Source organism: Macrobrachium rosenbergii, chromosome 49 (assembly GCF_040412425.1).
Source record: "Macrobrachium rosenbergii isolate ZJJX-2024 chromosome 49, ASM4041242v1, whole genome shotgun sequence".
In the NCBI taxonomy this organism is placed as follows: Eukaryota; Metazoa; Arthropoda; class Malacostraca; order Decapoda; family Palaemonidae; genus Macrobrachium; species Macrobrachium rosenbergii.
Window position 1 is genome coordinate 45,106,106 of NC_089789.1, and position 25,000 is coordinate 45,131,105.

General features: G+C 33.6%; 1 long non-coding RNA gene across 3 annotated transcripts in view; it reads left to right on the forward strand.

Moving 5' to 3' along the window:
- LOC136832452 (uncharacterized) overlaps positions 1–25,000 on the forward strand; it is a 175,433-nt gene that overhangs the window by 74,625 nt on the left and 75,808 nt on the right. For all 3 annotated transcript variants that reach the window (XR_010851219.1, XR_010851217.1, XR_010851218.1), the window contains one exon: positions 3,215–3,327. This is a non-coding gene — a long non-coding RNA (uncharacterized lncRNA). The remainder of the gene's footprint in view (positions 1–3,214; positions 3,328–25,000) is intronic.

Genomic DNA, 25,000 nt, shown 5'->3' on the forward strand with positions numbered 1-25,000 from the left:
CAGGAGTCGCAGCTGGGGCGACTGCAAAGGGCATTAAGAGCTGAAGGACTTTCGCTAGCCATGAATAACGAGATAGCGTCGTATATACCGCGTGACGTCACTGCAAACGTATGTGACCCGGTCCACGAGTTTACATAGGTGCTAGGTGACGTAGTTTGGCAGAAGTGGGTGTCACAAATAGTCGATTGGACCGGAATAGGGAAAAAATAGTGAAGAACATCCCCCTGCCGTTGATTTGTCCCAGTAAACACTAAGAATTAATATCATTAAGTGAGATCTTTCTGTATTTCACTTGACCTCCTCTTACTTCTTCCTAATGAACACCATATTATTTGGAAGCTTAAATTTTAAAGCAATAGCCCCTTTGGTGGGCTGTTCCTATGAATAGGTTCATCTTCTTAATAATAATAATAATAATAATACAATACATTAATAATATGTAATAATAATAATAATAATAATAAACTGGCATTACGGTTAGAGAACTGCTCAGTGCCTTAAGAGATGAGGACATATACTTATTATTATTATTATTATTATTATTATTATTATTATTATTCAGAAGATGGGCCCTATTCATATGGAACAAGGCCACCGAAGGAGCCATTGACTTGAAATTCAAGCCTCCAAAGAATATGGTGTTCATTAGAAGTAACAGAAGGTAACAGGAAATACAGAAAGAGGAAATCAATGATTAAAAGCTAAAAAATAAATTAAATGAAAGGACAAAGATTAGTGATACTCTAGTCATTAGAGACCTGAGTTCATCAGCTGTAAATTCGAGATCTAGTTTCGTGGAGCTGAATACTGGCTGGTTAAAATGTAAAAATAGGAAGAGATAAGGAACTTTATCTAGGCTGAGGTCTGGCGTAGTATGTAATAAGTGAGAGTGAAGTTGTGAATTAATATTCTTTTTTTCTTTATTAAGTTGCATATCTACGAGTATGCTATTGATAGCATTTCGTCTTCATATTTTAAGTTATATATTTAATTTTTTCTGTCTCCTGGTCTTCGAAATTTGAGATATATATATATATATATATATATATATATATATATATATATATATCCCCATGTTTTCCTGCAGTGGTCCTACCCTCTCTCTCTCTCTCTCTCTCTCTCTCTCTCTCTCTCTCTCTCTCTCTCGATACATGTGGGTGTGTAAAGCCCATCCAATTTTACAATTCGTACCTGTGTTATTGACCTCCAAAATTTTCTTTCCTCCACATCCAGTCTCTCTCTCTCTCTCTCTCTCTCTCTCTCTCTCTCTTGTGTGTGTGTGTGTGTGTGTGTGTGAGCATGTGCGTCTACACAACCTAGTTTTATCCAGGGGTACATGGTTAGCGTACTGAACATAGCGTCTCCTCTTCCCAATGGGACTCCGAACTCGAAATAGCTTTCCTTATTGGATAGCAATGATTTCCCTCTGGTATATGGAGTCACGGGAACAAATACCGGATAAAAAAAAAAGAAGGGAAAAAGAATAGGGCAGAGTATTTCTATACTAAATAGTAGTTCGCTGACAATGTAAGAATGGGATATATATGGAACATTTTTTCCCAGTGGGCTACTATATTCTAATAGTTTTTCTTTTAAAATTTCCTGAAGAAAATATAGTATTTCCTTGACGATATAGTTTGATATATAAACAGAGAAACGTATTTGTCCAATAGGTTAAGATGTTCTAGGTTTCTCTTTTAAAATTTCCTGAAGGAAATAGTGACTCGTTAACAATATAAAAGGAGGATATATATATATATATATATATATATATATATATATATATATATATATATATATATATATATATATATATATATATATATACAGGGAGAGAGAGAGAGAGAGAGAGAGAGAGAGCATATTTTCCAATAGGTTAGGATATTCTAATAGCTTTTCTTTTAAAACGTCCTGTAGAAAATACTACTTGTTTGTCAATATAAACAGTTTCTTTTATATTGAAAGAGAGCATTTTTTTCCAATATCTTAATATATTCTAATAGTATCCCCTTTGAAATGTCCTGAAAAGACACACCACTTCGTAGATAATATAAAAAGTAGGATATATAAATAGAGAACATTTTTTTTAAGATGCTAAGATGTTCTAATAGTTTTCTTTTAAAATTTCCTTGGGAAACATTAGTCTTCATTTTAGAATTGCTTAAACATTTTTGGCACTGCTACCTTTCTGCTAATAATACGGGGCTCTTAAGATAATTATTATCCATTTGATTTTCTCAGAATCGTGAGATGTGATAACTCAATTATTGGTTATTTCTTAACTTTTGTCCAGAGGGTAAGACCGACCAAGAGTATTTATAATAAATAACAAATAGATCCTCTCAGATTTATGAAGGAAGGTCACTTAATGATAAAAGTACGTTATATTCTCCAGAACCTTTTCGTTTGGTATTTTGTTATGATCGAAAGTACAGATTCTTATTCTGTAGTCTGTATGAGCTACACACAAACGAGAATAGGTATTTGGAGACAGGGTGTTGCTTTACAGGGTAGAATTTGATGGATATCTGTAACAGAGAACAATCTGTTCATTAGGTTTGCTAGACAGCATCAGAAATTAATGTTAATCTCCTCCCAAGGAGAGTGGAACAATTCTGAGCAAAGATGGAGCTTTGGTTTTTTCGTCCCACCATCAAAAAACATTTAAGTTGGGAGTTTCAAAGCCCTGTCTTTGAAATTCTTGAAAGATAAAGATACTGACACACTCTCATAAAAAAAAATTATAGTTTGAGTAATAAGACTAAAAATGATAAAACCAATAACAAATTAACTGATACTGGCTGTGAAGTGATAATATTTAAAGGCCCACTAAGCCTATCTATTTCTCTCCAATGAATCATTTGCATATCGTTAATGGATGTGAAGGAAGATATAATTAAATGTCAATATCAGTTAGCTATCTTGTGATAGATCCAGTGGCCACAACTGACAAGTGCTAATTGGTTATCATGAATTTTCATCGACCAATCAGATACTTTCTTGATGATTGGGTGTTTCAGTATTATTGTAATATCAAGATCAAGATTAATACACACACGCACGCACACACACACACACACACACACACACACACATATATATATATATATATATATATATATATATATATATATATATATATATATATATACATGTATATATACATACATATGTATACGTATAGATACATATTTGTTTTTTTCTTGTCCCCCAGATGAAGCTGATACCCATACAAAGCTGGGTGGACTGATGTGCTGCCGGCTGGATCAACCCTTGGACCTTGCAAACACGGGAAATGCAAAGAATGAAATTCTGGAGGACTGAAAGGTAAAGTAAATTATTCATATTATTATTTTTTTTTTTTTTTTTTTGAGAGAGAGAGAGAAAGAGGGAGACTAAGGCAGTGGTGTTTAGATGGAATGAAAGATATGTTGGTGTATAAGGGACTTGTTTTTAGAGGTAGCTTAGAGTTGAGTGGCGCAGTGTGTGTTACTGGGTGTCATCCTGCTGCATATATATATATATATATATATATATATATATATATATATATATATATATATATATATATATATATATATATATATATATATGAATGATGTAATGGTTGACCTCTGGATCTTTTGGCATAAATACTGCTTTTCTGTAACTCTTATCTCATTCATTACCTGCCTGAAGAGGAGACAGTTGTTCTGAAATATAGCATTAACTTTCTACATTTTGTAATTTTTATGGGCTCTTTTATTATTATTATTATTATTATTATTATTATTATTATTATTATTATATATATATATATATATATATATATATATATCTATATATGTGTGTGTATGTATATGTATATATATATATATATATATATATATATATATATATATATATATATATATATATATATATATAATGTTTATGCGTGCATATTACCTTCATATCACGTCAAAACTCTCCATTTCATAACACATCCCTACAAAACCTACTGTCTACGCCGGCGATCTTTATCAAGGTGTCTCTTATTTCAAAATGCCATGGAAATAATATCAAAATAAACAGTTTTCGTGCGACGAGCCTAAGAACTGCATTTATGATGATGCAAGTGAGTAAAATACATTTGTTTTCGTAATGCGCAAAGCAGACTATATTCACAGCCAACATTTCAAAACTTGGGAGGTAAAAACTCCCAACATTATCATGAGTCTGTGTTTATAACATTTTTCTGGAATATTTAGAGCTGTTTCTCATGATTATTCCACGAAATTCACTCACACACACACACACACACACACACACACACACACACACACACTCCAAGATAAAACTAGCATGGGAAAAAAGGCCATTAACTTAACGCATGTAGAAAATAATGAAAACAGTAACTCAAATAATAATATGAACGAAAGTTAACAACTGTTTCTGTTATGGTTATTCCACACAAAATTCACACACACACACACACATACACACACATACACATACACACTCCAAGATAAAACCAGCATTAGAAAAAAGTCATTAATTTAACGTATGTAGAGAATAATGAAAAAAGTAACTCGATAACAGTATGAACGAAAGCCACCAACTATTTCTGTTATAGTTATTCCACACCAAATTCACACACACACACACACACACACACCCAGATAAAACCAGCACGGGAAAAAAAGGCCATTAACTTACGCATGTAAAAAATAGAAAGTTAAATAAAAAAAAAGTAACTCAAATACAAAAAAAAAAAACAGTATTGGAACAGTTTCGATTCACTCTTTACGTGGCTACACTGCACCTGACACTGGGGAAAATTGCAGCAATATATTTTCATTGTTGCAGGATACTCTCTCTCTCCCTCCCCTCCCCTCCCCTCCTCCCCTCTCTCTCTGGTGGTCTCTCTCTCTCCCTCTCCATAATCCAGATAGACGGATAACAAGGCAAAGGAATGAGACAGATATTGTCCAGTAAAACGCTCATGAAAAAGGCCATTCCCACGGTAGAGCGCTGCGCGTGGAAAGACCGCTCAGATATTTAATTACCGTTTCGATTTCTGGGATTTCTGGGAGCAGTCGACGTTCTGCCCAAATGCTAAGGGATTGTCTTTGCTTTTTTATTCTCATTTATCACGAATTTGTTATTTACATGTTCCCTTGTCTTTGGGATTTTTATTTCTTTTATATTCTCATATTTCATGTTTTTATTTCTTTGTATTTATGTTAATATTGTATTATACAACTCCGTTAACTTAGAAATGGCAGAGAAACACAGTTTAAAAGAATCATCTACTCAGCGTAATAAGAAAAGCAAATCTTATTAAGAATTCATTTCTTTGAACTTAATTATTGATATAAAATATTTTAATCTTATTCTTTAATTCGTAAAACCACAGGATATATGAAGTTTTTAGCACGGGATCAACAATGTTACTCGAAAATTCAGTGCTTAGAAATTTGAAAGATAATTCAGAATTACAGATTTTAATAAAAGGGTATTGGGGTTTTACATATATATATATATATATATATATATATATATATATATATATATATACATGTGTGTATTTATATATGTGTGTATGTGTAAAAATATACATATATATACAGTGTATATATATATACACATACAAGTGTAACTAAAGAACCGGAGTAAGCATATTCATAAACATAAACATTGTCACTACGCTGTCGCCCAGCAACTGCGAATTCATTCCGCAAAACCTATAAAAGTTTACAAATTTTGTCCGACCACGCGAACGTTTTTCAACGAACGTTCTCCGGAGAGAGAGAGAGAGAGAGAGAGAGAGAGAGAGAGAGAGAGAGAGAGAGAGAGAGAGAGAATCAATTATCGTCTCTTTTGGATGGGAAATATTTTTCCTCTTTGAGTATCAAAGTCGAACAATGGATCATTCATTGACTGCTCCATTCGGACTGAAATAAATATATTTTGTTTACAGAAGCGCCTCTGTGGTCTATTTAAAAGGAAAACAAAAAAGGTGTAGCTTGATTTAGAATAGTAAATAAGTGGGAACTGGATTCTGAATAAGTGTAAAAAAAGAATGGCTGTGCACCTGTACTGAAACATCTGTACAAAGTTAGATATTAATTATATGGTTTTTTGATCCTTGACAAGTCCTATAATTTATGATATGATAATTATTAAATATATGGTTTATAACGTTCATATGATCGAGAAATTATGACAATATAAGTTTTTCTCTATGCTGACACACCTTGACAAAGCTGAATAATAATTATACGGTTTATAACTTTCATATGATCGAGAAATTAAGATATTAGTTTTTCTCAATGCTGACACACCTTTACAAAGTTCTATATTTATTATATGATTCATGACTTTGATAATGACGACAAATTATGATAATATGAGCATTTCAGTATTCTCTGTTCACTAAAATATGAGACTGGAAACTGGAATCTCAATAAGTGTCAAATAAATATGTGTATCTCTCTATTGAAACACCGTATAAAGGTGAATATTAATTAACTTTTAAATGGTCCACGAATTATTATATAATAAGAGTTTTCCCCCATAACATATTTATTAGAATATGGAAGGACTAAACATTAATCATAAAGTTAGATATTACTTTTATGATCCATAACTTTCGTAAGGTCCAGGACTGATTATAATAAGAGTTTCCTCCCATAACCTATTCACTAAAACATGGAGGAACTAAACATTATTTACCTTTATTAAAGCTATTTCATCTCGTAGCAGTTATATTCTGGAAACACCATCTCCGCTGTTAAATCACAGAGGGAATACGTGTGTGTGTGTGTGTGTGTGTGTAAGTGTGTATGAAAATAATACGTTATGTGTTTCTGTAAATACTCGCCTTGCATCAAGGAAAGATTTATGCCCCAGTGTTCATCATCCCTCGTTCGTTCTGGAAGTTAATAACGCCTCAGTCTGCTTGTGTGATGAATGTTTCAGAATCATTCACTTCCGTGTATTTATGATCTCAGAGACAGCCGTCATTTTCGAATAGCTTTTCTTATCATTTTGGCGTTTGTTGGTTTACAAGATTGTGGAGAAAGCTCGCGTCTAGTTTTTCACGATTTTAAGTTGCGGGTATCGTGGCTGCATTAAATAAGTCTTGTTTAGGGAGGGGGATATATTTTAGTAACATACTTCTTGCCAATGACTGGGCCATTGTGAGAGGTCTTATCGTTCTATGTTTTCTTAGCATAAAAAAGTATATAATATATGGAATTTTACAACAGCGCAGCCGGTTTGGACGAGCAGTCCAATCTTTCTCCCGGAAGATCCATGTTCATGATCAGGAACCCTCCCAAAATTTAATCACTCGCTGCCAGTCAGGAAATCCGTCTTTGGCATATTTTTCGTCGAATCCAGTTCATATATTCTTGCGGTATATTGCTATTCAACGGGTAAACAAACAACTTACATTTATACATATATATATATATATATATATATATATATATATATTTATATAATATATTATATATATTTATATATATATATATTATTTATATAATATATTATATATATTTATATATATATATATATATATATATATAATTTATATATAATATATATATATATTTATATATATATGTATATATATATGTATATATATATATATATATATATATATATATATATATATATATATATATATATATATATATATATATATGTATATATATATATATATTAATATATATATATATATATATATATATATATATATATATATATATATATATATATATATATATATATATTAAATATATATATATATATAGTAAAATCATCCAGTTTTCGAACAAGCCTTTAAGGATGAAGTTGCGAGCCCTATTCCATTTTTTTTCTGCAAAGCAGATTCTGGTACCAATTTGCCGGTAGGAGGACTGGAGCGTGGATGATCAGCATAGCAATTTGCAGCCCTCTAGCCCCGGTAGTTTCTAAGATCCGAGGGCGGACAGAAAAAGTGCGGACGGAGAGACGAAGCCGGCACAATAGTTTTCTTTTACAGAAATTAAAATAAATAACCCTTTATCCCATGGGGATGCAAAGAGGCGCTTCGGAGGTTGGGATGCAATATGCAATTTTGTTTCCCCTAAAAAACTATTATCTACAATGTCATTATAGCGAATTCTGCGTCGAAGTATTTCAGTATTTTCCGATGGATAATTTCTCTTTAACAAAGAGATAAATGATCTAAATTGTTATTTATTTGAGCGGTATTTCATGTGCTAGAGAGAGAGAGAGAGAGAGAGAGAGAGAGAGAGAGAGAGAGAGAGAGAGAGAGAAATTTCAAAGCAATTGTTTGTATTTCCCATAAATCGTGTAAAGTAGTGTTTTTTTATGCGAGAGAGAGAGAGAGAGAGAGAGAGAGAGAGAGAGAGAGAGAGAGAGAGAGAGAGAGGCTTGCATCTAGAGAGCTTGCATCTACTAAGTTCTACATCATCGCTCATTCCTCATGATTTTCAACTGAGAGAGAGAGAGAGAGAGAGAGAGAGATTCTAATCAATAGCAACTAATTGTGTACCGCAGACCAGTAACCTTCATGAGTATTTAAAGATATTTCTCTCTTTCACGCTCCCGAATTTAATAAACACAAGCCCCACGCAACAGCCAAAGTGGGCTAACTGATTAAATTGTGTTTACAGTTCAGCCTTCGTTCTCCTATGGGAAATTCAACACACACACACACACACACACACACACACACACACACACACACAACACGCACGAGCACCGGCAGATATGACATGAATATTGGCATTTCAGAATTTGATTGACAATTGTGAGTTTATTCTCTTCCAAAGTCTTTTCCAACTATGCAAAATAGCTTCTCCTTTCCTCCAGTCCAATGTACATTCCCCTTCTGTTTTCTATTGATGTTATCGCAGTCGCGTTCCTTTTGAAGTAGAATATAACCCTTCAGCCTCTCAGGTAACATAAAAAAAAAGGGAAAAAAAAACTCAGATGTTTTCGAATAAGATGTTCCAAGTTTCATGTCCTCTCCTTATCGTCCCAAGTTTGGAAATTCTCTTCCACTGTTCATTTTCACTCAGTCTGCCTTATACCTTCATGTGTATGTGTGTGTGTGCGTGTGTGTCTATGCATGTGTGCGTGTGTGTGTAACGGGTGCGACTGGATGGCATGGTCTCGATAAGGTCATACGGTTACCTATCACATTCGACCGACCTTTCACATAAAATAAGGAAACACGAACGAAAATAGACGCTCACTCCCCCACCCCGCCCCACTCCTCCTCGCTTTTCCCAAACCCAAACAGCTCTCCCTCCCCCTTTATCCGTTTTGGGAGGGGGTAGGGGGAAGGGGAAAAGGAGGAAAAGGGTTGGGGGCGTCAAACGACGCATCAGGGACCATTTGATGACGGCCGAGGTGACTCTCTCTCATCTCCCGAGGATTTATGAGGAAATCTTCTGAATCGTTCCATTAACGACCATAACTCCGGGTTCAATTTACCTCCTCTGATGCTGAGGCTGCTGCTGCCGCCGTCTCCTCCTCCTCCTCCTCCTCCTCCTCCTCCTCCTCCTCCTCCTCCTCCTCCTCCTCCCTCCTCCTCCTCCTCCTCCTCCTCCTCCTCTCGCGAGCAGCACTAGCACCAGTAGTTATCAGGTCCCCTTATTGTATGGGTTTTTCTGTAGGGTTGTTCTCTCTCAATATATATATATATATATATATATATATATACTATATATATATATATATATATATATATATATATATAGAGAGAGAGAGAGAGAGAGAGAGAGAGAGAGAGAGAGAGAGAGAGAGAGAGAGAGAGAGAGAGAGAGAAGTACATTCGTAAACTGCACGAACCGCGTTGCGTAACATCGTTGCATTGAATTATACTGCTTCTAGAAATATATCTCTTCAACTTGCATTAACTCCGTTCAATATCGAGACGAGGCTTTTGACGTGAGTTACGTCATAATTAGCCATTCCAATTCCCAATCCAAAATGAACTGTATCTTTGCGCTACTGCGATGCCATTTCTTTCTTTGTTATGTGGGCAAATCAAATCTTTACAGTTCGTAAACCTTCAGATTATCCTCTGACAAACCCCATAACTCTCGATGCCGTAAGTCTGGATAATCCTCTAAAAAATAGACGAAAAAGAAAATAAATATTGACAGGCAACAAAATGTTTGATCCGCTTTCGCCCCTACCATGAATGCGATTCGAATCCATTTGTTTCGTGGAATAAAAAAAAAAAACAGAGTCGATTATACGAGTTGAGCTTGAAACATAGACACAAAAGATGTATAACCCCCCTAAATTTTTTATTATTTTTTTTTTAATGAGGATCACGCGGATTAAATGGACGTCCGGTTCTGTGGGAGGAATCAGTCTCTTTATTGGCAGAGATGATGGAATGGTTCGCTTTTGACCCGACTGGGTTTTAGTGGTTTATGCTATGTAATTGATGCGAAGGATTACTTTGAGATTGGGAGGTGATGAAAAGTAAGTGTAAATAAATGAACGAAGTGGATAGTTATATATATATATATATATATATATATATATATATATATATATATATATATATATATATATATATACATATATATATATATATATGTATGTATGTATGTATGTATGTATATATATATAATTATATATATATATATATATATATATATATATATATATGTATATATATATATATATATAATTATATATATGTATATGTAAATATAAGTATATATAATTATATATATATATATATATATATATATATATATATATATATATATATATATATGTAAATATGTATATACGTATGCTTCCTATTTGACTTGAAAATCAATTCTTTTCTACAAAAATGACTTGAAAAAACGGGCACCAGAAAGAAAATTATACCCATACGCTCGCACTCTGTTCATGAAAAACTTGTCTCCCAAATTTTGAATCGATAAAAAAAAAACTAGTGACACGGATATACAAATTGTTTCAACTAAAAGTAACTAACAACAAAACTCAAGAAAAATGCGTCTTCCAAAGTTTCAATTAACAAATACGGACACACACATTGTGTCAACTAATAACAAAAGTCAAATGGAAATAAACAAAATTTATTGTGTCCCTGCAACAACAGAAGCTATTTTTATGTCCGGGTATTTAATTAAAAAAAAAAAAGCAAAGAAATGATCACGGCGAGTCGCGTGGACCCTTAATTGTTTTCAAATTCGCATTCTCTAAAAACGTCAAAACGCGGATTTGATCTTGTAATATGGAACACCGTTAGTCGGAATCAAATAATCCCTTCAAATATTTCATATGAATTCCATATCTGTTTCACAATCCCGGAATTTCGTTACAATGCTGAAAATAATTCGGGGATCGCCAGCGTGGTCTATGCTCGATTGTTAAAGTGAAATGGATATAACGGCTGAAAAGGTTACGCGGTGGGGGGGCTTGGCCGTTTAGGGAGAGGGGGTTGGCAGAGGGATCCATTCAGGAACAGTAATTGGACATTTTGTATATTTCTGTTAAATGATTTCTTTCTGTATTCCCTGTTATCTTTTGTAAATTCATTCTAATGAGCACCATATTCTTCGGAAGCTAGCCAGTGGCCCCTGTGGGCGTGTTCCATTCGAATAGGGGGTTTATTTTCTAAAAAAAAAAATAACAGTAATGGAAAAGTAAATCCACAGTTATATGTACATATATTTAAAGATAAATTTGCAGAGCTTTCGGGAATCTGTTCGATTCCCTCTTTTCAGTCTGAAAGGACTCAAAACAAGCGAAGTTGTTTTTATAAACTAAGGAAAGAGTCGTCAAACATAGATCAGGCAATGCTGTCGTTTTCTGATGAAAGCCCGCTGACTGTCGTCTGGAGCGTCCAACTGGTTCTTGCTTAATGCGGTCGTTCTGATGGTCATCAACACCATAGTAACCGAGTTAATAATAATAATAATAATAATAATAATAATAATAATAATAATAATAATAATAATAATAATAATAATAATAATAATAATAATAATTTGCACTTCATTTTCCATCCCGTCTGCCGTTAGCTAGACTTATGATAAGTGAAAATTATCCCATCAGGAGAGAGAGAGAAGTGAAAATTATCCAATCAGGAGAGAGAGAGAGAGAGAGAGAGAGAGAGAGAGAAAGGACCCAAGATTTGAACATAATCCCTGAAGTTGAGGTTCAAGTTGCACAACATCCTCAGGGAGACTGATTATAATTTACAAATTGTTTCAACTCCTCCCGAATTAAAACTTATCTCCTGACTCCAACAGCGAAGTGGGATCATTTTCCTTTCCACGTTCACCAACATCGCGGAGTTCACAAGGAAAGCAGCGTTGATCTCTGAATATCAGACCGGGAATTAATGAAGACCTCCTTCCCATATCTGCCAACGTATATCAAGGGACACAGGTGCTGTGTATGTGGTCATCCCTTGTAAGTCTATACGCCTGTAATAGCAGTCCAATAGTGGTTCCCTCTCATACATGTATATGTGTTTTTAATTCATTGTCCATCAGAGAGATGCTGTTTTGACCGTGCGGGACAATGTTTCAGTTTATCAGCGAAGCGTAGAGTAATTAGATCAGGGATGGTGTTTGTCAACATCGGTGTAAGAGTTACTTGGAAGACAGATATTATGTTTCTCTAGCGCGGATATACATTCTTATATCTCTTTCATTACGGAAATATAAGTAATAAGAACTCCCATTTACATTTTCAAATTTACATTATTTCTTGTTATTGTTAGATCACGAAAAGAAATGAAGTAGGGATATGTATAAGCTATAAAACATTTTTTTGCAAAAAAAATTATATATCATATTGCCTCTGAACAAGAATTTCACGTAAATAAAGTAGCTGAAGGAATTTAATTTCATAAATTTCTAGCTTATTAAAAATTGAACTTCAAAAGCTTAATAATAAATTTCACCATATTTAGATTATCGTAAGAATGCAATATTATTTTTAGTGCGAAGTATGAAATTAGAATGGCCTGAGATTTTTGTTTCTTTTTTATAATAACTTTTATGGTATAAGTGAAAATTTTTCCTGGTACTTAACTATGAAAAACCTTGGATATATTTAGTGTAAAACATGATATAATATACAGCACATATAACCTCGCATACTACCTAGCTTTCCTTGGCCATTAACTCTAAACTGTTTAACTAAATTCAATAAAGACATACCTTCGGGAAGTTGAGGTCACCCTATCAATCAGCGGAATCCAGCCTGACCTCAACACAGGCCCTTAGATACAGGATGAAATTAGTTAGCCTGACTGAAGGATCTATGGGAATAAACATTTGTTACATACGTCAGGTAGTTGCCCAAGCCATTGTGTTGGTGAGTTTTAAGCGAGTTTTAAGTGAGTTTTAGGTGTCTTGAGTTTTTTTTTTTTTTTTTACGCAAAAGGTTCCAGAAGCACGAACAAACTTCTTCAATAATGAACTAGACACAACAATAAAACAAGTAAAAAAATACGACGAAGTTTCTTCGGCACAATCAAGTTTTTTGTACAACGTATGAGCCGAAGTTTCTTCCGCTCAATCAAGTTTTCTGCACAGCGTATAATACTGTATGAGCCGAGGCCCATGAAGCTTTCATCCCCTGCCCGTTGCCAGAAGCACGATTATGGTTCACTTTAACCTTAAGTAAAATAAAAACTACTGAGGCTAGAGGGCTGCAATCTGGTATGTTTGATGACTGGAGAGTGGATGATCAACATACCAATTTGCAGCCCTCTAGCGTCAGTAGTTTTTAAGATCTGAGGGCGGACAGAAAAAATGCCGACGGACGGACAAATAGCCATCTCATTATTTTTCTTTTACAGAAAACTAACATTGGTCAGCCTCTTGAATGACTGAAGAGTATGCGAGTATAGGAATCAAATAGGAGGTTTTGCATAATGAGAGCGACATGGTAGACACATGGAAAAAGATGAATACTTTTACAAGAAGCTATGAAACTAAACAGAGAATTTGTCGGAACCGATGGAGACGAGAAAAAATAGAAAATGATTTCGTAGATTATTAGAAAAAAAAATTGCGAAAGAACAGGGCTAGAATGATGATAGAATTTCAGTAATGAGAATTAATGGACAGAGGGATTGTGAAAAGTAGCTTGATATTTCAGCACAATAAAGCATTACAGAAATAAGTTGACAATGAAACAGAATCATAAAGAATATACAAAGAGAAGAGTGTTACCAGCTGCACCTGACCACGGAAAGCCACTGTCACTGTGAATGAGAGCCTCATTATTCTACTGTACAATTTGACTTCACATTTTTCAGTCCATTGTGCTTGCAGTACAGGGTAAGAAATTAACATTAACATTTCGCTGGGTGTTTTTATAAAGACTGGCCTTATAACAACACGCAAAGAACAAAACATTTCCGACCACTGCATGTTAATTAGGATTTACGTAATACCGTAAATCCGGAGGGATTTTTGTGGGATTACCACCGCACGCTGCCTTGAACACAGTTGCATATAAACGAAATGGAATCATGTTTATCATTTTACAGAAATCAATATCACCAGGTGTGATCATTGAAAAAGAAAGGCTGTTATTGCTTTTCAATTCATTTTGTTTTAATATATTCTCATCTCCCCGAATAATCCTTCTTATTAAGAGCCATTTAACTAGTATTACGTATTTTCCAAATCTCTTAAATTTGGCTTCAACAATCAGCCTTCACTTTCTCAACAAAACGAATGCAATCGATTCATATTCACGGAATAAATGATTAACGAACCAGAAGATAAATTAATATCATTGATATTCAACGGCAGAATATGGATACGTTTTCATACATAACTGAATCAGTTTTAACGTTAATGAAAATGTGGTTTATTAACCCACGTTCGCATGTATTTTATCACGAAGAAAAATCTGCATTTTGCGTTCCATGCGCGAACATAGATTGCACGTATTTATGCGCAGAGAAATGCAGGCCAGTAATAAAAGCAGAATATTCATAAGCCGGAATATTAAGCTCGAGAGGTATGCATATTTTAATGCGGCTTGGTACATTTGCTGTGATGTGTGTGTATATATATATATATATTTATATATATATATATATATATATATATATATATATATATATATATACATATTATATCAAATACTAACTAACTTTGTTGCCATGGTAAATTTATGACCAACATCCAGCTTACCTTACCGTTAACAACACATTCAAGTCAGGCCAAATAGGGTTCACCTAACTTCTGTTTTATTTTATGAATAAATAGTTTGGGCCAAGTAGGGTCCACCTTACTTCTCAACAGTTCTGTTTTATATATGATGAAATATTTTGGGCCACAAGCGTATAACAGAAGGATATATGCTGGGTAGTTTTGCCGTACTGAACTATGTTAATTGCAACTCTTATATCTTCAGGAATTAGGTCTACCTCTTTCTGCGGTGCTAAGCCTCATATTTTATTGTTTTTTTTTTTTCTTCCATTTGTTTTAAGGGGTGGGGGTGTGGGGTAGGGTGGGATAAAGTAGGAGTGAACATAGAGCTGTTATTCCTTTTAGCTTTTATACGAGTATTATGAAAATAATTTTTTTGTTTTTAAGAAACAAGGTGGTTTTCTCTCTCCTCTCTCTCTCTCTCTCTCTCTCTCTCTCTCTCTCTCTCTCTCTCTCTCTCTCTCTCTCTCTCTCTCATATATATATATATATATATATATATATATATATATATATATATATATATATATATATATATATATATATATATATATATATATATATATATATATATATATATATATATATAATGTATGTATGTATGTACATATGTATATGTATGAATGTGTGTATATATGCACACACCCACACACACAAACGCATATACATATATATGTGTGTGTGTGTGTTTGTGTGTGGGTTGTTTGCCAAAAAGATCACTGGTGTTCAAGACGGTTTATATTATGCTAAAGGAACAATTGTGGAACACAGTTTGGTGGCCTTGTTCTTTTTTCAAATAATCATCATATCATTGTGATAAGTTTCATTTCTAAATCATTTCCGTTGTTTCCTCTCAACGAAATTCACCCAAATTCAGGAGCCATTATAGTCATCCATTGAATAAAGAAGTAAAAAATGCGCCGAAGTTTCTTCGGCGCAGTCGAGTTTTCTGTACAGCGTATAATCAAGGCCACCGAAAACAGATCTATCCTTCGGTGGTCTCGGTATAATGCTGTATGAGCCGCAGCCCATGAAACTTTAACCATCGCCCGGTGGTGGCCTATCCTATATCGTTGCCAGAAGCACGATTATGGCTAACTTTAGCCTTTAATAAAATCAAAACTACTGAGGCTAGAGGGCTGCAATTTGGTATGTTTGGTGATTGGCGGGTGGATGATCACCATACCAATTTGCAGCCCTATAGCCTCAGTAGTTTTTAAGATCTGAGGGCGGACAGAAAAAGTGCGGTCAGAAAAAAGTGCGGACAGCCAGACAAAGCCGTCACAATAGTTTTCTTTTACAGAAAACTAAAACCACCATCTGTAGTTGGCAGCATCTTAAAAGCACTGAATTCATGGAGAAAATATTATACGGAAGAAAAATGGAAAAAAACAGAACCTCTTCCAACCACCCTATCAATAGAGGCGTTTGGAAAGAAGAAGAATCCTTCTGTCAACAGCCTGGCACCTGCCACCCATCATCGCCGAGACGTATCGTCGCCTATTCCTACCTCCTGCAGGGGGGGGAGTGTTTCGGAGATTCGAAATTGATGAAAGCTCCATGCGCGCGTATCCTCCGCTAAGTGAATTCGCCCCATGGATCACAGAGACGGTTCTCTTCAGGGAACTCGTCTGCTATGTGTGTCAAAAGAAGCTATGGTTCTCCTTGGGGAATTTGTCTGTGAGAAATTGAAGTCTTATGTCTCTCGCCATATGTGTCAGGAGAAGCTATGGTCCTCCTTTGGAAATTTGTCTGTGAGAAATTGAAATGATACGTTTCTCGCCATGTGTCAAAAATGCTTCGGTGCTGAGCTCAGTTTCAAAATGGCCCCGGAAGCAGTTGCTAGGGGCAGGTCGTTGTAGAGTATATTGCGATCATTCATATTTGGTAGTTTGTGTTTTTTTTAAGAGTACGAGGCACTGAAAAAATTATGCACCCAGTGTCCCATCTAGTTTCCCGCAATTCCTGTGCTAAATTCACTTTCAAAATTACCAAAAAGCAGCTACTAGGGAAAGCTCATTGTATGTTCAGAGCTTTGATTTTTGTTGGTAATTAAGCATTTTTTAAAGGTACGAGACACCAACAAGAATTAAGTACACAGGGTGTAATGTCTGGCTTCCTTGAATTAAGCTAAATTCAACTTTCAAAGCAGCCCATAGGTTGTAACTAAGGAAAGGTCACTGTATGTTCAGTTTGATTTTTATGGCAACTGCGCATTTTTGGAGATACGAGGCATCAAAAAGAATGAAGAACGAACAATGTCCTGTCTGGTTTCCTGAAATTCTTACGCTCAATTCAGTTTTCAAATCAGCCCAAAGGCAGTCAGTAGGGAACGGTCATTGTTGTACTGGTATTTGATTTTTGCCGACAAACAGAGAAGGCGATTTGATACCATCAAAATCAAAACGGACATACGCCAGTACTACACCTCCTACACCTTCTGTCTACCCTAAGCAGGCCGACAAACAGACAGGGCTGCGCAGCATCTTTGTAAACTAACTTCGCCAGCGGTTGAGAATTGTTGAGAACTCCCTATGTCCCCGGAGGCTATGGAAAATGTTAAATACTGGAAGTTGGGCGAAGAGCTCGTGAGACTTAGCAAATTTCATTACCGCGAGTTTGTTGGACTTAGAAAGTGCATTAAACCCTCTCCCCCTTCCCCTCCCCTACCCCTCCCCATCCCCTTCCCTTCCCCTCCCCCTTATTCAACTTTGAACAAAACAGTACATCTAGAAGATCGCGTCGCGTGAATTATAAATAACCTTTGTGCTCAAACTTGGGTCAGATTGATGCTTCTTGTAATGTAGATCTCTTCTGCTTTTCAGTTGTTTTTGTTTACAAATCATCTACTGCTCAAATTATATATGTCTGTTTACTCATTTATCTAATGCTATGATTAATAATGTAAATTTATCTGCAGAATAACGAGTATTATACATACACACAAACACTCACATAGGCATATATATACATGTGTGTGCGTATGTGTATATATATATATATATATATACATATATGTATATAAGTGTGTGTCTGTATGTATGTATGTATGTATATATACTGTATATTATATATAATATATATATATATATATATATATATACGTATGTTTATATATATGTATATATATATATATATATTTGTGTGTATGTATATATAAATTTATATATATATATATATAAATATATATATATATATATATGTGTGTGTGTGTGTGTATTTAAAAAATCACAGTAGATGCACGTGACTTCAGTGTATATATACATGAATATATATACATAAATATATATATATATACATATATATATATATATATATATATATATATATATATATATATATTTATATATATATGTATATAAATAAATAAATAAATAAATAAAATAAATAAGAGTATATATTGATGTGTATTTCTGTTTATGTACACATCTGATCCAAAATCCACCCAAAAAAAACAAAAACACGAGATTTTCTGCATTTTTTGCCTCGTTTTTGGCACGTTATTTTTCTTAGTAGCAGATTCTAAAAGGAAAAAATGTAATATATTACTCCCACTTAACTTTCATGCCCTCCTAAGTTTTAATTGGCTCTCCGGAGTTTTACAACTCCAACTACTGGCTCATTAATCTCCTAGTTTCTCATTTATAAATCCTGAGGTGCCTGCACGAAGGTAAGGTTAAAGTGCAACCATAAGTGAGAAACGGGTGATCTACGGTTACCATTGTTCACTTCGTTTCACAATCTTTCAGCTGAGTATTTTGGACGATATATTATTTTTTTTTATTTATATTTATATTTATTTTTATTTTCATTTTTATTTTTATCTTTATCTCTATTTTTATTTTTATTTTTTCATTTTTATTTATATTTTTATTTTTTTTTTTTTTTTTTGTTATAAAGAATGGCTGCACTGTGCAAATTGATCTTAAAACAAGGCATGCTTGAGAGAGTATCTGCTTCCTTCCTATTATTATTATTATTATTATTATTATTATTATTATTATTATTATTATTATTATTATTATTATTATTATTATTATTATTATTATTCAGAAAATAAACCCTTATTCATACAGAACGAGCCCACAAAGACCATTGACTGAAAATTCAAGCTTCCAATGAATATGACGTTCATCGAACAGAAGTAACAGGAGATAATGGGAAATACAGAAAGAGAAGACCAGTTATTAGAAAAACAAACAAATTAAATTAATAAATAAATATAAATGTAAGCAAAATATCACAATGCAAGTTAGATTGTATTTGGGTAGTAGTGCATTTTTGCATCTTCGCTTGAACCTCTGAAGTTCCAATTGCACGACATCCTGGGAGGATTGATCTGCGGTTACCAAGATCCATTTTGTTTCAGGCTCTTTTAGTTGAGTATTTTGGACAGCATAATAATAAGAGAAAAAGTAATTTGGTTGGCATTTAAAAATGTTATCTTTTTTTTCTTAATGTTTATTATGATTATCTTATATATCTTTCTTTTGACTTTTCATAGGAAGAATTGCTTAGCAGTGTTTCGAAATTCAGTATTAAGCTAAAGCAAGAGCGGTTATTTCTCGATAAAAAAAACAAACTGGAATCTCTTAATTTCTCATTAGCTCTAAATTGTCATGTTTCAGTATGATAATTCATTTATGAATAATCATACTGAAATTAGGAAATAACTGCAGGTGCTAAGAGTATTTCAACATTTTTTCATATATATCGCATTATCATTTCCAATATTCTTTACCATTATGTGTATATATGTATATATATATATATATATATATATATATATATATATATATATATATATATATATATATATATATATATATATATATATATATATATAAATTATATATATATATATTTATATATAATACATATATATATATATATTGTCACGTTAAGTGATGGTTTTGCAGGAACCGCTGGTTCCCCGCTCGTTCCCATTTGTGGATTGCTGCCTCCTTACCTTCAAGTTTTTGTTTTGATGTTCTCGTCGGTGAGCTGCCGTTTTCTTTCGCCAGTCGGGTCTGGTAGGGCAGCAAGAGTAGCGGCAGTGGCAGCAGCAGCAGGCAGTTTTTGAGTCGACGTTGGTCGAGTTTTTGAGCAGCAAATTGGAGCACGCCTACGAAGTGGAGCACGTCGTAGGTGGAGTGTGACCATGAGTAGTCGTGTGACCACGAGCTGCTCATCTTTGATGACAGCGTGAGGCTGTCCTGACGTCTCCATCGGGGTTTTCTGGTTTGTGGGTTTTGTCCCTGTCGTTGCAGCTGAGGGCTGTCTTGGTGCCCCGATGGAGGACGTATGTTTGGTTTTTTTTTTCTGCCTGCTGTTGTTTATTTTTGCCTTTTTTTCTTACAGCTACTTTTTGTTTGTTTAACTTGATTTTGTTTAGAGCTGCCTTTTGTTTCATTTTGTATTTATGGTTTTTATCTTTTTGCCAGACCTGACTCACTTGTAAATACTTATAACTTAATTTTGTAAATAAATTAATATTAAGCTTATTTTATTGTTTTTGTTGTTTTCTCCTCCTTTGTTTATTGCATCTGCCGTCAGTCATGACAGCCCCGTCCTGAGTATATTAAAGAACCTGCATAACGACCAACTCGGGTCGTTACAATGGCGACCGTGACAGGATGGCTCTGTTTTGGCTGGCGGGGTTGTTACGGCATTGGAGGAGCTTGAGTGTAAAAAAAAAAAAAAATAATCTTTTTTTTTTTTTAGGTGGGAGGTGTCACGTTATGATGGTTTTGCAGGAACTGCTGGTTCCCCGCTCGTTCCCTTTTGTGGATTGCTGCCTCCTTACCTTCAAGTTTTTTTTGTTTTGATGTTCTCGTCGGTGAGCTGCCGTTTTTCTTTCGCCAGTCGGGTCTGGTAGGGCAGCAAGAGTAGCGGCAGTGGCAGCAGCAGCAGGCAGTTTTTGGAGTCGACGTTGGTCGAGTTTTTGAGCAGCAAATTGGAGCACGCCTACGAAGTGGAGCACGTCGTAGAGGTGGAGTGTGACCATGAGTAGTCGCGACCACGAGCTGCTCATCTTTGATGACAGCGTGAGGCTGTCCTGACGTCTCCATCGGGGTTTTCTGGTTTGTGGGTTTTTGTCCCTGTCGTACAGCTGAGGGCTGTCTTGGTGCCCCGATGGAGGACGTATGTTTGGTTTTTTTTTCTGCCTGCTGTTGTTTATTTTTGCCTCTTTTTCTTACAGCTACTTTTTGTTTGTTTAACTTGATTTTGTTTAGAGCTGCCTTTTGTTTCATTTTTGTATTTATGGTTTTTATCTTTTGCCAGACCTGACTCACTTGTAAATACTTATAAAATTTAAATAAATTAATATTAAGCTTATTTTATTGTTTTTGTTGTTTTCTCCTCCTTTGTTTGTTGCATCTGCCGTCAGTCATGACAGCCCTGTCCTGAGTATATTAAAGAACCTGCATAACGACTCCACTCAGGTCGTTACAATATATATATATATATATATATATTTATATATATATATATATATATATATATATATATATAATTTATATATCTAATATATACATTTATATTCATACATATGTATATGTATGTATGTATATATATAATATATGTGCGTGTTTGTGTGTGTGAGTATAAACGTTCAATTTGGCATAATTTTTTTTTAATTACTTTAACTGATGGTTTTCAGTCATGTGAATTCAATCAAAATTCTATCAGTATAAAAAAATATATAGGCATCATCATTCGTTAACAAATTTTCAATTAAATATACATGTATATATATATATATATATATATATATTATATATATATATATATATATATATATATTTTTTTTTTTATTTGCATATCTTTCTCTTCCTCCATCATCCTTATCAACTTCTCATTTCCATCCTCATCAATACCAACTTCTCATTTCCATCCTCATCAATATCGCAGTACCATCAGTCTCCCACATCGCCATATCTACGTATCAACCCCTCCGCTAAAACGGCAAAATACTCTTCTATCTTTTCAAGCTCGAAATTGCTATTGAAATAGTTTTCTAAATTTCCCTTTTAATGACAGAAGACACTAAACGCCTATTTGCATATTTATGGCATATTGATCACAAAAGTCCTTAATTGGATTCATGAAATACTCTCTCAGAGGCAAACGGGTGTTGAGAGTTTTTCAGCATCGGTGTCGTTTTCATGAATTGCTAAGTTCGGATGTATCAGTAATAATAATAATAATAATAATAATAATAATAATAATAATAATAATAATAATAATAATAATAATAATAATAATAATAATAATAATGTGTAGAACTCTCAATGCCAAGAACAGGAGTAATTTTGTATAAGGTCCACAATAATATTTCAGTAGAGTCTCACATTCTATTTATATATTATTGTGGACCTTAGACAAAATAATGATAATAATAATAATAATAATAATAATAATAATAATAATAATAATAATAATAATAATAATAATAATAATAATTGGAATGGAAATACTTTCCAGCATTTATCATTACAAATCAGGCTTGAATCGAAAGTTAATTTTTTTTTATATATTTCGTGTGTAGTATAATTCTTATAGCATGGATAATAATAATAATAATAATAATAATAATAATAATAATAATAATAATAATAATAATAATAATAATAATAATAATATTGTTGATACTGTTCTAATAATTACTCAATATTATTACCATAAGTATTATTATTATTATTATTATTATTATTATTATTATTATTATTATTATTATTATTATTATTATTATTATTATTAAGTAGTAGTAGTAGTAGTAGTAGCGTATATTATTACATCAGTGATAAAGTCATCACTATCATCATCAATAACATTATCATCAATAAGAATCACAATCTTTAATAACAAATATGCCTTTATAATAAATAAAAAACTATGAGATCTTATAGAATAACAATAAATATTATATCAGGAATATTAAATGCACTATTATTTACAACCAAATCAGCATCATTAACAATAATCTTTAGTCTATAATGACCATTAAACAATCAGGATAAAAAACTGAAAAATGTGAGCTCCAGTGAATTCGAAAGCAAAAGAGAAAGTTTTCACGACCTTTCACTTTTTCATGAAAGCAGTCTCCCTTTCTCCTATGCAGTCTTCACAAAATCAGCATTACTAACAAGAATCTCAATCTATAATGACAAATCAACTGTCAGGATAAAAAGAGAAAGTTTTCATGACCTTTCACTTTTGCCTGAAAGCGGTCTCCCTTTCTCCTACGCAGTCTTCTCAAAATTAGCATCACTAACAATAATCTCAATCAATAATGATAAATCATCTATCAGGACAAAAAAATTGAAAAACGTGACCTCCAGTGAATTCGAAAGCAAAAGAGAAATTTTCAACGACCTTTCACTTTTGCCTGAAAGCGGTCTCCCTTTCTCCTACGCAGTCTTCTCAAAATTAACATCACTAACAATAATCTCAATCAATAATGATAAATCATCTATCAGGACAAAAAAAATTGAAAAATATGACCTCCAGTGAATTCGAAAGCAAAAGAGAAAGTTTCCACGGGGAGAAAATCGCCCCCACGACCTTTCACTTTTGCATGAAAGTAGGTTCCCTTTTCCTATGCAGTCTTCCTCTATAAATTCCCAGCATCCATTCTCTGGCGACGCCATAGTTCCCTCGTATCCCATTTCTCTCCTGAATTTATTCCCTTGTTATTTCCCTCAGCTGTATTTTTTCTTTGTTCTTTGCCTCTTTTTTTGGAGGGGTTAAGGGAGGGAGAAGGGAGGGAGTGAGAGGGAGGGAGTGAGGTCATTCCACTGCGTATTCGGAATTTTGTTTGGGTCACTTTTTTTTCGTTGCCTCATGAAAATTCCCTTTTTTTTAATGAGAATTTTATGTAGTTTTTCGTGTTTGTTTTCACCACCGAGTGGCTGAATGATTTTAGCAATAGAAAACACATTCTCTCTAGTTCATGAACCATATTTTTTCTCTTTAATTTAGATATTTCTCGTTCGTTTTTTATGTTATTCCATTGCTCATCTTGACATTTATAGATACCTTCGGTTTTACACTTAAAAAAATACATTTTCATCTCCAATGAACTTCTCTGGCAACAAAGATTTATTTATTGATTTTGGCCAACGAAGTTGCTTTTAAGTTAACTTCTTGTTTCCTCATCCAGGATTTAAAGAAAGGGCATTACTTCCTCGACCTTGGAAATTTTATTTAAAACGAGGCTGGATCCAGACATTTCATTGAACAACTTAATTGCAACTACAATTATTTACTCTCATTCCTTTGGGTAGGCTGCTTATACCAAGGTCCTATTTATGATTATTATTATTATTATTATTATTATTATTATTATTATTATTATTATTATTATTATTATTGTATATATATATATATATATATATATATATATATATATATATATATGTATGTATACATACATATTTATACACATATATACATATACAATATATATATCAATATATATACATATACACAAAAATGTGTATATATATATAGTGTATATATATATACTGAATTAGATACTCTCTCAGTGATAAAACTCATCGTGAAATGTTGCGCAACAGCAATGAAAAACAAATGAACCGGACTGACATGTATATATAAGAATGTTTCGCAGAGAGAGAGAGAGAGAGAGAGAGAGAGAGAGAGAGAGAGAGAGAGAGAGAGAGAGCGAGAGCGATACCTCTGATCAAAACAATATGGTAAATTGACCATCATCCCGATAAGAGTAAAAGCGGGCGGAAGGAGGAAGCGAAGATGATGGGAAATGTTCGGAAGGGAAA